Below are 11,886 nucleotides of genomic sequence, written 5' to 3'. Positions count from 1 at the left end.
TGAACAACATGCTCAGCCAGTTTTCTTGCTTGGATTTGAACTTCTTCAGGTCTGTGACCACGCATTCACTGAAGAAGAAATAAATAAAATTCTCTCTAATTTCTCACTAATTTCTATCAGCTTATTTTTAGGGAACGAAGCAGAACAATCATTTTCATACACATTCACATTACAGGGGATGAGTGAAAACAGCGAGCACTACAAGGCTTTGGAGGCAGCTGCAGGGGCAGGAAATCAGCTGCGTACGAGCACAGCGGGTGAGAGGTGGGATGAACTGTTCCCCTCCACACACTATTTCAGTAGGGTCATCCTGAAGGCTGGGCTCACGTTTCAACATCCTCATCAGTGCTGAGTGTTTGTCTTTTTGTGAGGAGGGTTACTTGTGCAGTGGGCTTAAAGGTGCAGCAGGAGGCTGCAGTTGTGGCTTGCAGGTGAGCTGGTAGGACAGGTGAACAGTGCCTGGGAAAGAAGGCATTACCGGGCCCATTACAAAGAGTGGAGGCCCAAGGAAACAAGTAGAAGCCCATAAAGGATGAAGGAATGAAACCTGTTTGTCAGTTCCTGGTGGATGGGTCACAAAGCTCACGTCTTCTTGAGAATCTCCAAACCTCAGAAATTTAGCAAGGGGCTGGAGAACTGCAGCTTTGTCCTCCTCATCCGCAACAAAACGCATGGGATTTGAGGCGCTTGGAGCAAACACGTGGCCCAGAGGGCACCGAGGAGCCGGCCCCTGGCACACCCAGACCCTGCTGCAGAAGCCAAAGTGAGCAAACAGCAGTGAAGTGTTTGTGAAGATTCAGATGAACGATGCTTGAACGTTTTGCTCGGTGATATTCCTGACCTTTGCCATGAATGTTCATCTGTTTGTTTGCAAGAACAACACCGAAAAGGGAAATTCTCAGAAATATGCATCAGAGCGAAGCTTCATCACAAAAGGGCTTATGCAGCCACACAGAGATCTCTTGCTGTGTATAGAAGTTTTGGTCCCTCGGGAAGAGAACAGAAGTAATACAATCGAGGCAATATGTTTTGCAGAATGGAAAACAGCAACGGAAGGATGGCAATGAGCCGGGGCGACTGAAAAGGACTCGAGGACTGAGATGCATCACGGGCTGCAGTGAGTAGGGAACGCTGTCCTAACAAACAAGCCTGTTCATTCATGAATAACACGGGACCAAGAGACAGGTCCGACTTTGTCTTTGATATTATTCATGGTTGGTATGAAGTGGCCGCCTGTCAGGGCTTGAGGCGCTGCTTGAACCCAGGGCACTGAAGTCAAAAAGCAAAAGACAGCGCTGCTTAAGCTGAAGTACAGCACCTTTGTTGCAAGCATCTTCAGGGTGTGCTTTCACTTCGTTCCACTGCTGAAATCAGCGATAATTTCTCCCATTGGCCACCAAAGGGAGCCAGGGTATCCCAGGCAGTTGCTTTTCCAAAAAATTCCCAGCAGCTTCTGTAACAAACAAGAGCCACTTCTGAAAGCCACCTGGCATTCCCGTCTAAGTAACCCCTCTTGCTCTGCAAACAACTTGTTTTACTCAGGGTTGTCATAGAGAGGAGGATATTGATGAGTCAGTCGTGTGCCAGGGAGTGCAGATGAGAAAGAGGCATTGCAGTGAAGCCCTTTGCTCTCTTCCTGGAAGCACGCATTTTTAGCCTATTTCTCCGAGGTGCATCTCTTTGTTCCCTTGTGTCAATTTGGACGCCAGGAAGAGCATCCTGCAGAAGGAGCATCCATCACGTTCAGAGAATGCCGTGAAAGCAGGCGCTCTGTGGCAGGGAAGTCAATAGGTTGTTTAGTTATACCCAGTTTCCAGAAAGACAAAACTCACTTCTACCTCTCTGAAGGAAGGAAAGGTCTCAGATATCAGCACATTAGATCTTGAGAACATCCCATCAAAACACAGAATGCTGTGCACGTTGTTACCTTTTAAGAGAAATGCCTAACTGAAATCAGCAAGGGCTTTGCCTTCTCCCTTCTAAGAGAATAGTGAAGAATGAAAGCTGCCAGTCAGTTCTGAGGCTGTTTTCACCAGATATAACCCACAGCTTTTCTTTCCTGATGTATTCCAGCTTTGTTTGCCCTTAACTAGAAAGCCAAAAAAGAAGAGATTCAAGATGAATGATACCAGGCCTGTCCAGTTCTGAGTTTTAACCATCAAAAGGCTCCTTCAGGAGAAGCAGCACCAAGAGAAGCCCAAGTCAGTGTCTATAACGTGGATCAAGAGCTGCCTACGCAGTCCAGCCCTTCTAGAAAGTACAAATAATGTCGGAGACTCCTCTGGCATTCCTGAAGAACGCAGCTTTAATCCTGATCTACACAACAACTTCATTGTTTTAGGCATCTCAAACAATTACTCCATACACACGGGAAGAGTTTGGACCGTAGCAATGTATTAACTACAATGTACTCACTAGCTGATGTGCCCTTTTATCATCTCAAGCTCCCACTGTCCTATGGCCTGCTGTGCTCCAACCACACTTCAAATTTCTGTTTTCTTCTTCCCTGGCTGTAAAACCCCTTTCTGTTCCCATTTGCAGTTTTGCATAAGCATACCAGTGCAAAAACAAATAAGCATGCATTTTGCAGCCACCTTTTGCTGAACATAATCCCCACAAGGCTGCTGGTTGAGTTGTTCCTAAAGCAATGACAGTGTGTAAATACCACTGTGGCAACACATGGCCGGTGGCTAATCCTAGTGATGTTCAAGTGTCATTTCAGGCTGGAATGTGTTCCGACTCTGGCTTCATCCAGAAACCAAGGTGTCTTTCAAACAGCTCTGCTCCTTTCCAGAGGCATGTAGGAGCTGCGTGGGTGTTAGCACTGGTTGAGCATTGATTTCAGTGGGGAATTAGTACATGTTCTGAATGGAGAAAATATGCTTTGTAGACCCGAAGTTTGCAAGGCAGAGGCCTCCAGGATTCCAGGCAAATGCATCCTCAGAATGGAATGAAGAGGAAGGGCAGCAAAGGCGTTGCCACCCTCCTCGTGTCCATCACTGCATCATCTGCTCAGCACTCTCTTCTCACATGTGCAGAGGGCTGGAGAGAGAAGCTCAACCCCAGGGACCACCTCCACAAGGCCCCATCTACTCTGAGCAGTCCCTGGCCTACCTAGGGCCGAGTTTGCTGAATACCTGCACTGCAGTCATTTAGTACATCTCCAAAGGAGATAAAAGTCTGCATCTCCCCCTCTCCCATCCCTCAGGAAAAGTTTTCCCACCTTGCTGTATAATAAGGCCATTTTTATTCTTTCTGGCCATCTCCCAAATGCGAAACTGGTACCTCTGCTGAGCATCATCACGAAGGCTCGAGGCTTTTAATGAAAACCCTGCATTTCCTTCTATTTGAGGCCAGAAGGTGACTAATGAAATAAAGAGCCTGTGAGGCAGAGGGATGCTCTGCAGCAGCCAATGGAGTCAATGTGCTGAGCTCACGCTGGCGGCAACCAAGAAGTCCCCATTGCATAGAGCAGGGCCCACGCAAAACAGAGGGTACAGCAATGGAGCCCTTTGCAGCCAGGTTCCATTGCTTCCACCCATGCAGCACGGCAGCAGGACACGAGCCCTGCACTGAAGGCTCCTTTCCAGCCCCTGCCTGGAGACGGGCGTTTGCAAAACGAGCAGACGCAAAGTCAATTTCAAATGAATGTTGGCCTCAGACTAAGAGGAAAATGAACCATTTGCTTTGATTTTTAAATATATTGGTTCTTCTCTCCGAGCCTGGATCAATGGAGGAGAGCTGAGTGGGGGATAAGCCTTTACTTGTTCAAGAATGGGATTTCTTAAAATCAGCAGAAGCTGCATGCTTTCCCATTTCCCTCACAGCAGCTGTGTCTGCTCTCATTCCCCGGGGAGCAGCAGGCTCAGGGTGTGCTAGGAGCGGGTACTGGTGGGTCAGAGCGGTGAGAATCTGTCTGCAGGAAATCCCAGGGATCTGCATGCAAGGGTGTTTTGAAATGCCATATTTTTTTCTATTTCAAAATTCCCACAGAAGTGCAAGGTAAAGCAGAAAAGATTGCTTGAAGGCAATCAAAACATTTCCTTTCAATAGAAGTCCAAAGACTTTATTTTTATATCCTGATAGAATCCAAGCTGCTGTTTTCCAAAGGACGCTCAAAATGATCCAACAAGAGACCCTCCGAGCTCATCCAAAGAGCGTTTGAATGAAATACTCCTGAAGTGGAGATGCTCCAACGGAGGGTCCTCGATTTGAAGGTGGGGAATATTCCGACCAGCTCTGTTTAGCAGGTTGCCCTCGTGTGTCACCTGCACAACTGCAAGGCGCTGGTGCAGAAGGACAAGTGGGACACGGTTAGTGGGCATGGTGGTGATGGGTCAGTGGTTGCACTAGATGATCTCAGTGGTCTTTTCCAACCTTAACGATTCTATGAGTCCAAGTGGCAGTGGAAACACCTGCTGGGGACTTCAACCCTGGTGAAGGTTGGCTCATGAAACCCAGGCAGGTCTGGAGCACAACGCCTCTGCCAAACAGGCTGAGATAGACACTTATCCCTCCTTCCTCATTAGCAGCCTCCATCTGGTTGGATTTGTGAAGATCACAGGTGCTGCTGTTGTCCGTGTTTGCAAAGCCCTTGTCTCAGCTCCACCTTGAGCAGTGCAGGACTGAGGCATTGCTGCAACACAGCTCCTGTAACAGCATCGCTGGGAACGCACCCAGCGCTCACCTCCTGCCCCGTGCAAAAGCAGCTGTGTGCCAGGTGCGTCACCAAGCTCGGAGTGCACCTGGAAGGCACATGGCAAAAGCTGCCCTCTGCCATACACAGGGCGGCAAGCTCATTTGGGAGCAGTGAGCAGAGAGGAATTCGGCTCAATTACGGGAGCAGTGATGGCCAATGATGCTGTAATAACAAAGCAGTAGGTAACATGGTGGCATTTCAGAGGTCTCTAGGTGTTTGCAAGCACATGTGCCTAAGTCCTTTGTCTCAGGAAAATGATTCAGAGCACAGCTGTTTAGAACACTGCTTAAAAGCAAGATTTGAAAGAGAAACCTTCACACTCCCACCCTTCTGATCACATTGTTCCTAGCAACCACACAAACCAGGATCTATCTCTCTGGGTCTGGGGAACACACACCAGGAGACAAAAAGGGAAAAGCTTGGGACCAGCAGGGATCCTCTTGCAGAGAAGCCCCTTTCCTCCATCAAAAAGACCTCTGAGGGTGTGGAACAATGGGACAATGGGACAATGTGGCTCAAGGCTGAAGGCAGCTCTGGGGAACCAGGAGCTCTTGGTGTTGCAGGGCACAAACCCATGCTCCTGCCTGGCCAGTGCTTGTCGTGAAGGGAACAAGAGAGGAGCAAAAACGATTTTACACTGCTACAAACAACATGGGAAATGTCTGTCCTCCTCGACTGGCTGAGCAGAGCTCTGCAAACAGAGTTGCTGGTACAAAAGCTCATGATTCCAATTATCTCTTTTGTTTTTTTCCTGCCAGCAATCTCCACTCCTGACCTCCAGATCATTCTTTTCACAGTCCCCACTCCAATCAGCACGTACCCAAGGGCATCTCCTAGTAGCACGCACAGGAACAGCACAGCCCAAACCCAGCTCTTTTCAGCCCTGACATGACCACTTCTAACAACCACCCTATAGCACTCAGCAAGCTCATAGACCACCCAAGGTCCTGGAAGCTGAACAAACATGGCACAGAGCCAGGATTACACCCTCCAGCCCCACATCCCCAGACTTACCCAGGGACAACAGCAGGAGAAGCACTACAGAAGGCTGAAGGAGGTGGTACCAGTCCTTATGCTGTTGATGTGATCCATGTGTGAGTCTTTTCTAATTAAAGCAGGGCTCAAGGCACAGCCCACGCAGGGCACTGCTGCTAATTAGGGAGGGCTGAGTGCTGACACATTAACCTCTTGGTCTTAAAACATTAACTTTACCAGGTGTAATATCTTCTCGGTGACATAAAGGTTAATAATCTGCATCCAAAACAGAGCCCAGCTCAGTAAATACCCAATTAATCGGGTGCTGGTGGAGGTGGCAGCAGATTGCTGGGTGTAGGGTTGCTGAGGACAGGGCTGTGCCATGGGGACAGCCACTGGGGCACGAGGGGAGATGCCCTCAGAGGGGACACCAGCAGCAGCAGAAGGCAGGCAACAAAATAAGATAAATAAAAGATTTTCTGCTGTAAACAAAACCTGTTTTCCAACCATCTTCCCTCGCCCTCTCCTTCAGAAAACGTTCTGCAAAGTTGTTTGAAAGGAAATTTAGAGCAGCAGCAGCGGTTGTGCTCTGGTCTTATGCAGTAATACTGGAGGGTTTTCTAACTTTTAATCTTTGTTTTTTCACTCTGCCTTCCAGAAGAGGGGTGAGGATCAAGGAAGGAAGAAGATTGAAACAAATATGCAATAAGTGAATATTCAACTCGGATTGAATGCAGATGCCTCATTTAGCATCATTTGGTAGAGACTCTGGAGAAAATGATTTCCTTTTCTTACAGAGTTAAAAATAATGGCTCGCAGAAATGTCTGCTTTTATTCCGACCGCAGCAGCAGCAGACCAAACAAGTGGAAATGGGCATCATCACACTCCCAGGAACGTGCCATTCCGTTGGCCTGACCCCGCGGCCCGGGCGCTTTGATGGAGATGAAGGCAGAAACCTCTCCAGCTCTTGAAGCAAAAACAGCTGCAGGGGCACCGGATGCTTCACAGGGCTCAGCCACCTCACCGAGCTGTTGTTTTAACTAAAAGAGGTGTGTTTTTTTTTTTTTTTTTTTTTTTTTTTTGGCACAGCTGCACTAATGCAGAAAGCATCAGACAACGACAAGACTTCCAGCACGTTTCCAGGCTGCTCAACTCGGAGCTCCTCCTCACCTTGCTGTCTTCCAGGTGTTCAAATCCCCCCCAAGTTCTCCCTCTCCTTTTCTACAACCGCTCATTAAACTTCAGCTGAAAATTCCCCTTTCCAAGAACCTGCCCTGCGCTCTCCATCACAACCACTTCTCACCGGGACTTCTCCCACGGATGGGAAATCATTCCCAGCTATTCCCATCAACCTGCACCTCAATACCAAACCTCCAACCCCAAATCTCAGCTCTGCCTTCCATGAAACAAACCTTCCTGGGAGGAACAGAGTGCCAGCCCGGCCGGGCAGAGCACCAAGAGATCATCCAGTGAGACAGGAGAAGAATGAAAATAGTGTTTTTAATACAACTTACAGCAAACTTACAGTCTGTTATTTCACATCACATATTTCTAAACTGCTCATCTGGAAAATATAAGCTGCAAAAATACAGAATGCAGTACTGAAAAATATATCGAGCGTGTGGTTTCTCTTTCTTTCTTTCTTTCTTTTTTTTTTTAAATCAATTGTGCAGTGAAATATTTCCTTTTTCCAAACCAGGTTTTGGTTTCTTTTGGAAGGGCTACTGAACACCAGCAGTAAGACCAGCACGCTGTGAAGGCTCTCCCTTGGGCACCTTGGACTGCCCGCCACGTGTGGATGAGCTCCAAGCCCCAGGTGTGACACATGGTGCACGGTGGCCATGGTGCCCCGGTGAGACCATCAGCGTGGGACCACCCTCGCCATGCTGATGGGGGATGGCACCTTTGCACCAGCCACAAACACTTTCCAGGGAAGTCCTCAGCTGCTGAGGACTGGAGGAAACCATCCCAGGGATGGGATGCGTCAGGACTCACTGAAACACAGCGTTGTGTTCCCCATTATTACACCACGGAGAAAGACGAGGGGGGAGGGGGGAGTGGGCTAACGAACAAAATACGTTCCTAATGTTCTTATCGGTCAAAAAAAAAAAAAAGGTTCCTTGATGTTTGCCAGAGCCCCAGCAGGGCCAGCTGGTTGAGTTAACAGGAGGACGTCTTTCCCAATCTGCTTTGGATTTTAAGCTCTCTGGTTTGCTCAGCTGTAGCTGCTGCTGAGGGATCTCAGGGCTGAGTAACGGGGTTCTGCAGACAAGGCATATATGCTCCTCTGCATCAGGAAAATGAGCAAAGAGAAATCGGAAACACGGCAAAGAGAAGGCTGGGCAGCGCTGCTCCTGCTCACAAAGCACGCCAAGCCAAGAGCTGCTCTCCCAACCTGCCCCACTCCCTCCACTCTGGCTTGCTTCCACATGGTGCTTGTGTCTTACCTGTACGGGGCCAAAGGAAATTGAAAATATCCTTATTGTAAATGTTTCCCCTCAAATGCCATGCGGAGTACTGCTAGCTCACACGACCCCAACCGTCCGATGCCTGGAATGTGGTATAAGTTCATAGGGCAGGGAGAAACAATAACAAAAAAAAACATTTTTTGCAGACTGCGTTTGACTTGTATCAAAATCCTAACGGACACCACATTTATTGGACTTTATTTACACGGTAGTCACGTATAATATAATACAATACAGCGTTCCATTCGCAGTGGTAGGCACTATGGGTTTTAAAAGGTCACAGCTCTTCCCCTGCTCCCACCCCACCCCCCTCCCCACCTCACAGCACCCAGAGCTGCCCTTTGCTTGCAGTGCTGCCCCGTCCCAGTGCTGGTTCTTTTGCTTTGAACCCTGCTCTGAGATGGCTCCTTCCCAAAAATGGATGGTGGGAGCTGCTGTCATGTGCTGACACGGAGACTCCCACACTCTGGGAGTCGTAGACCATTAGCAAACCTTAGTATTTGTTAATGGCATTGATGCATATCCTCATGACCATGCTTAGAGCTGAAAATGTCAAGAAGGCAGTAGGGGCTGTAGGACAAGCTACAGACCTCCGAGCACAGCTTGTAGGACACCTGCAACCAGCAGAGCACAGTTCTGGTCCTGCTGTGCGAAAGACTTCAGGAAAATGGCTGTGATTCTTCCAGAGGGATCACCACCTCCCATCTCACCAAAAGCATCATGAGTGAAGAACAGGGGTCACTCACGGAATCATGTAATCATGAAGGTTGGAAAAGGCCACTAAGACCATCTAACCCAACCCATTCCTTCCTTTCAAGTTCACACTGTTGCGAGGCACCAAAAACATAGCACTGAGACGCGGTTTACGTTGAAGGGTATTTGTGCGATGCCATACTGCAAAAGGAAGAGGTTTTGAAGGGCAAAGATATACATAAGTGGCAGGGAAAGATGCTCTTTGCTGCCCTACCATGCAGCAAATCCATTGGGAAGCACCAGGATATGTTGGGCCATATGCAACTCGTTAATTCCTGAGGGAATTTTGCTTCGGATCTGTGCTAACATTGCAAATAAAATCTCCACCACCTGCTTCACCTTAACAGCAATTTGTTTGTGTCTGGGTTCATACCCTCCTCGTGTTTGCTCTCAGCAATTACTCAAATGAATGCATTCACTGGTAGGAACACTGGGAGAGGCAGAGAATTTCAAGCACCTGGGAGAGAATATTCCTGGAAAGTGAATGGTGAGCTGCAAGCCAGCTCTTTGGCTGTCCGAAAGCAGCGTGCGTCCAGCGGCACTCTGCCCACTGGCATGGAACAAGAATCCTCTTACTCAATTCTTAATCACGTACCTTTGAACAAAACATTTGTACCGAGGAGAAAATTCCGTCCTAGGGAACGAGGGATTAGAAATGTCCCCCGTGACCTCTGTGTCCAGACAGAGCAAATTTGTATGAATTATAAGAAAGCTTTTTCAACCCCCAGCCCAACCACAGATTATAGGCAGAAATGACCTTGCAAATACACTGGAGGCATTTTCTTGTTTTTCTCAGCAACTCACAAGGAGGAAATAAAAGGAAAAACTCATTTATGAAGTTGCTATAAATTATTTGCTGAGTTGGACTTGACAAGTTCCTTATTGCTTTTTGCCACGTGCAGACACTGACTTCGTGTAAAGCAAGTCCAGCACTGGAAATTGTCAGGGTACTGCTAATCTCTTCCTTTCTAGGGTGTGAGACTCTGCTCTCCTGCAGTTAATCTTGAAAGTGGGGAAAGCACCACATACTCACAGCATGCCAAAGACTGTATCTCTAGAGTCACTCCATCCATCAAATAAATAGAGACTGAAGCAAGGTTTGGACAATCAAAATGGTATGTATGCACTGCATACACCCCACACTCCTACTCCTGCAGCCATCTAAATGGATTCCTTTGTGGCTTCCCCTCAGTTCCCTATATCATCTCGGGACTAAGGGATACTCACAGCTCAGCCTGTATCAGTGGCAACACTGAAGTAAAGAGGTCCATGCTCATACTCTGTCAGAGAAAACCCTGGTACTGCTTCTGACTAGAGAGAGCCCTATCTGCTTTACTGGATTCAAGGAACAGACAACAGCCAAAGATTTTACTTGGCATCACTAGTTAATAAAGAAGTACCTGAAGTCTAAGAATTGTTGAAATGCCATTTTTTTTTTCCAGCAAAGTAATTTTAAGACTCTGATTGGCTAGAAATTTAAATGGACTGACAGAAAACATATTTTGCAGCCTAGAAGTGACAGACTTAGTGCATAAAAGCAGAACAAACTATCATACTTGGAGAGTATCTGAGACCTGCTCATATGCTAGGCAAATTTAAATGCCAGTAGTGACTTGGTAGAACTGAGGTGTTGCCACTGAGAGGAATCATAAAATCATAAAGGTTGGAAAAGACCTCTAACATCATCTAGTCCAACTTTTGACCCATGCCCACTGACCACGTCCCTCAGTGCCACGTCTCCGTGGTTCTTGGACACCTCCAGGGACAGTGACTCCACCCCCTCCCTGGGCAGCCCCTCCAGTGCAGCACCACTCTTTTCAAGAAGAAATTTTTCATGATGTTCAACCTGAAAGGAAGGAAGCACTGTGGCTGGAAGCTGATGGCTGGTTTGGAAGAAATGCCCACACACTGTGGGTTTTGGGGAGGTAGGGCCGGCAGGTCTATCCAGCAGCACTGGAGGCTGGATCATCATCCCAGGGACTCCTGGAGGCTCTCATCACTGCCCATCTCAATTAACTGCTGCCTGTGTTCACAGCAACTAATTACCTCCTGGCTGCCTGGAGGGGGTGTGAGGCCAGGTGGACAGGAGGGCATCATGTTGAAAGGAAAGGAGGATTTTTGGAGCCTCCTGAAGTCGCTGCCACAAAAAAAAAAAAAAAAAAAAAGGTGAATCACAGCAGCAGCACATGATGGGGGGGAAAGGGTAAGCTCAGACTTCGGTAAGAAAAGAAAAAGCTCCTAATGGAAGTGGGAACAGGTGACAATTATTGCTTATATTCAGGGGTGCTCTACCCAACACACAAAGTCTGTGACCTTTGCAGGAGTTAATCAGATCTAGAGAGAGAACAACAAGACATCTGCTTCTTCCTGCAAAGATTGCTCACGTGAAATTAGGGGGATAGATGAGCATGGCTGTGCCCAAAGGAAGAGTGGCAATAAGTCTGGAAACACTTGTGAACAAAGGACCAAACTGTTACCACATCAGTCCGGTAAAGTATTTGCATGTGTCTTTAATGCTGACAATTCTCTGTGTCCCTTGCGACAAATAAAACAAACGTCACAGCACCATTAGTCTTGCTCAAATCGTCAGAAAATATGGTGTCCACAGGACACACAAAGGTACATCCCAAGTACCTCACTTGCAACAGCTCTGATGAGCAAAGACCAGCTAGGGATGCTACACTGAACTCCGATGGGGACTGGAAGGACTACAGATCTCATTCAGACCTTTCATTAGTATTATTTTTTAAGAAAAAAAGCCAAAGTATCTCAGCCTTTTGGAAATACTCCAATCGCTTTCCAAATGTCTGCAGCCCAGCAGCTCAATTCCGAATCATTACCGCTGCAGCTAATTGGCACTAATTCCTTTCCCTTTTCATCTTCCCAGAAAGGTGAGACCCAGCTAAGATGGATGACAGGAGCAAAAAAACCTCAGCGGGACCGACTGTGCCATCTGCACCGATTTTAGATTGGGGTTCCCTTCTGATTCT

The 11,886-nt window shown here is 47.6% G+C and overlaps 1 long non-coding RNA gene across 1 annotated transcript; it reads right to left on the bottom strand.

Moving 5' to 3' along the window:
• On the bottom strand, positions 2,970 to 5,821 carry LOC110403994. The gene is made up of 2 exons (XR_002441999.1): positions 5,714 to 5,821; positions 2,970 to 4,861 (listed from the first exon to the last, which is right to left on the bottom strand). It is a non-coding gene; the product is annotated as an uncharacterized LOC110403994 (long non-coding RNA).

The sequence above is a fragment of the Numida meleagris genome, chromosome 9 (genome assembly GCF_002078875.1).
Source record: "Numida meleagris isolate 19003 breed g44 Domestic line chromosome 9, NumMel1.0, whole genome shotgun sequence".
NCBI classification, from domain to species: Eukaryota; Metazoa; Chordata; class Aves; order Galliformes; family Numididae; genus Numida; species Numida meleagris.
This window is presented reverse-complemented; position numbering and strand designations above follow the sequence as displayed.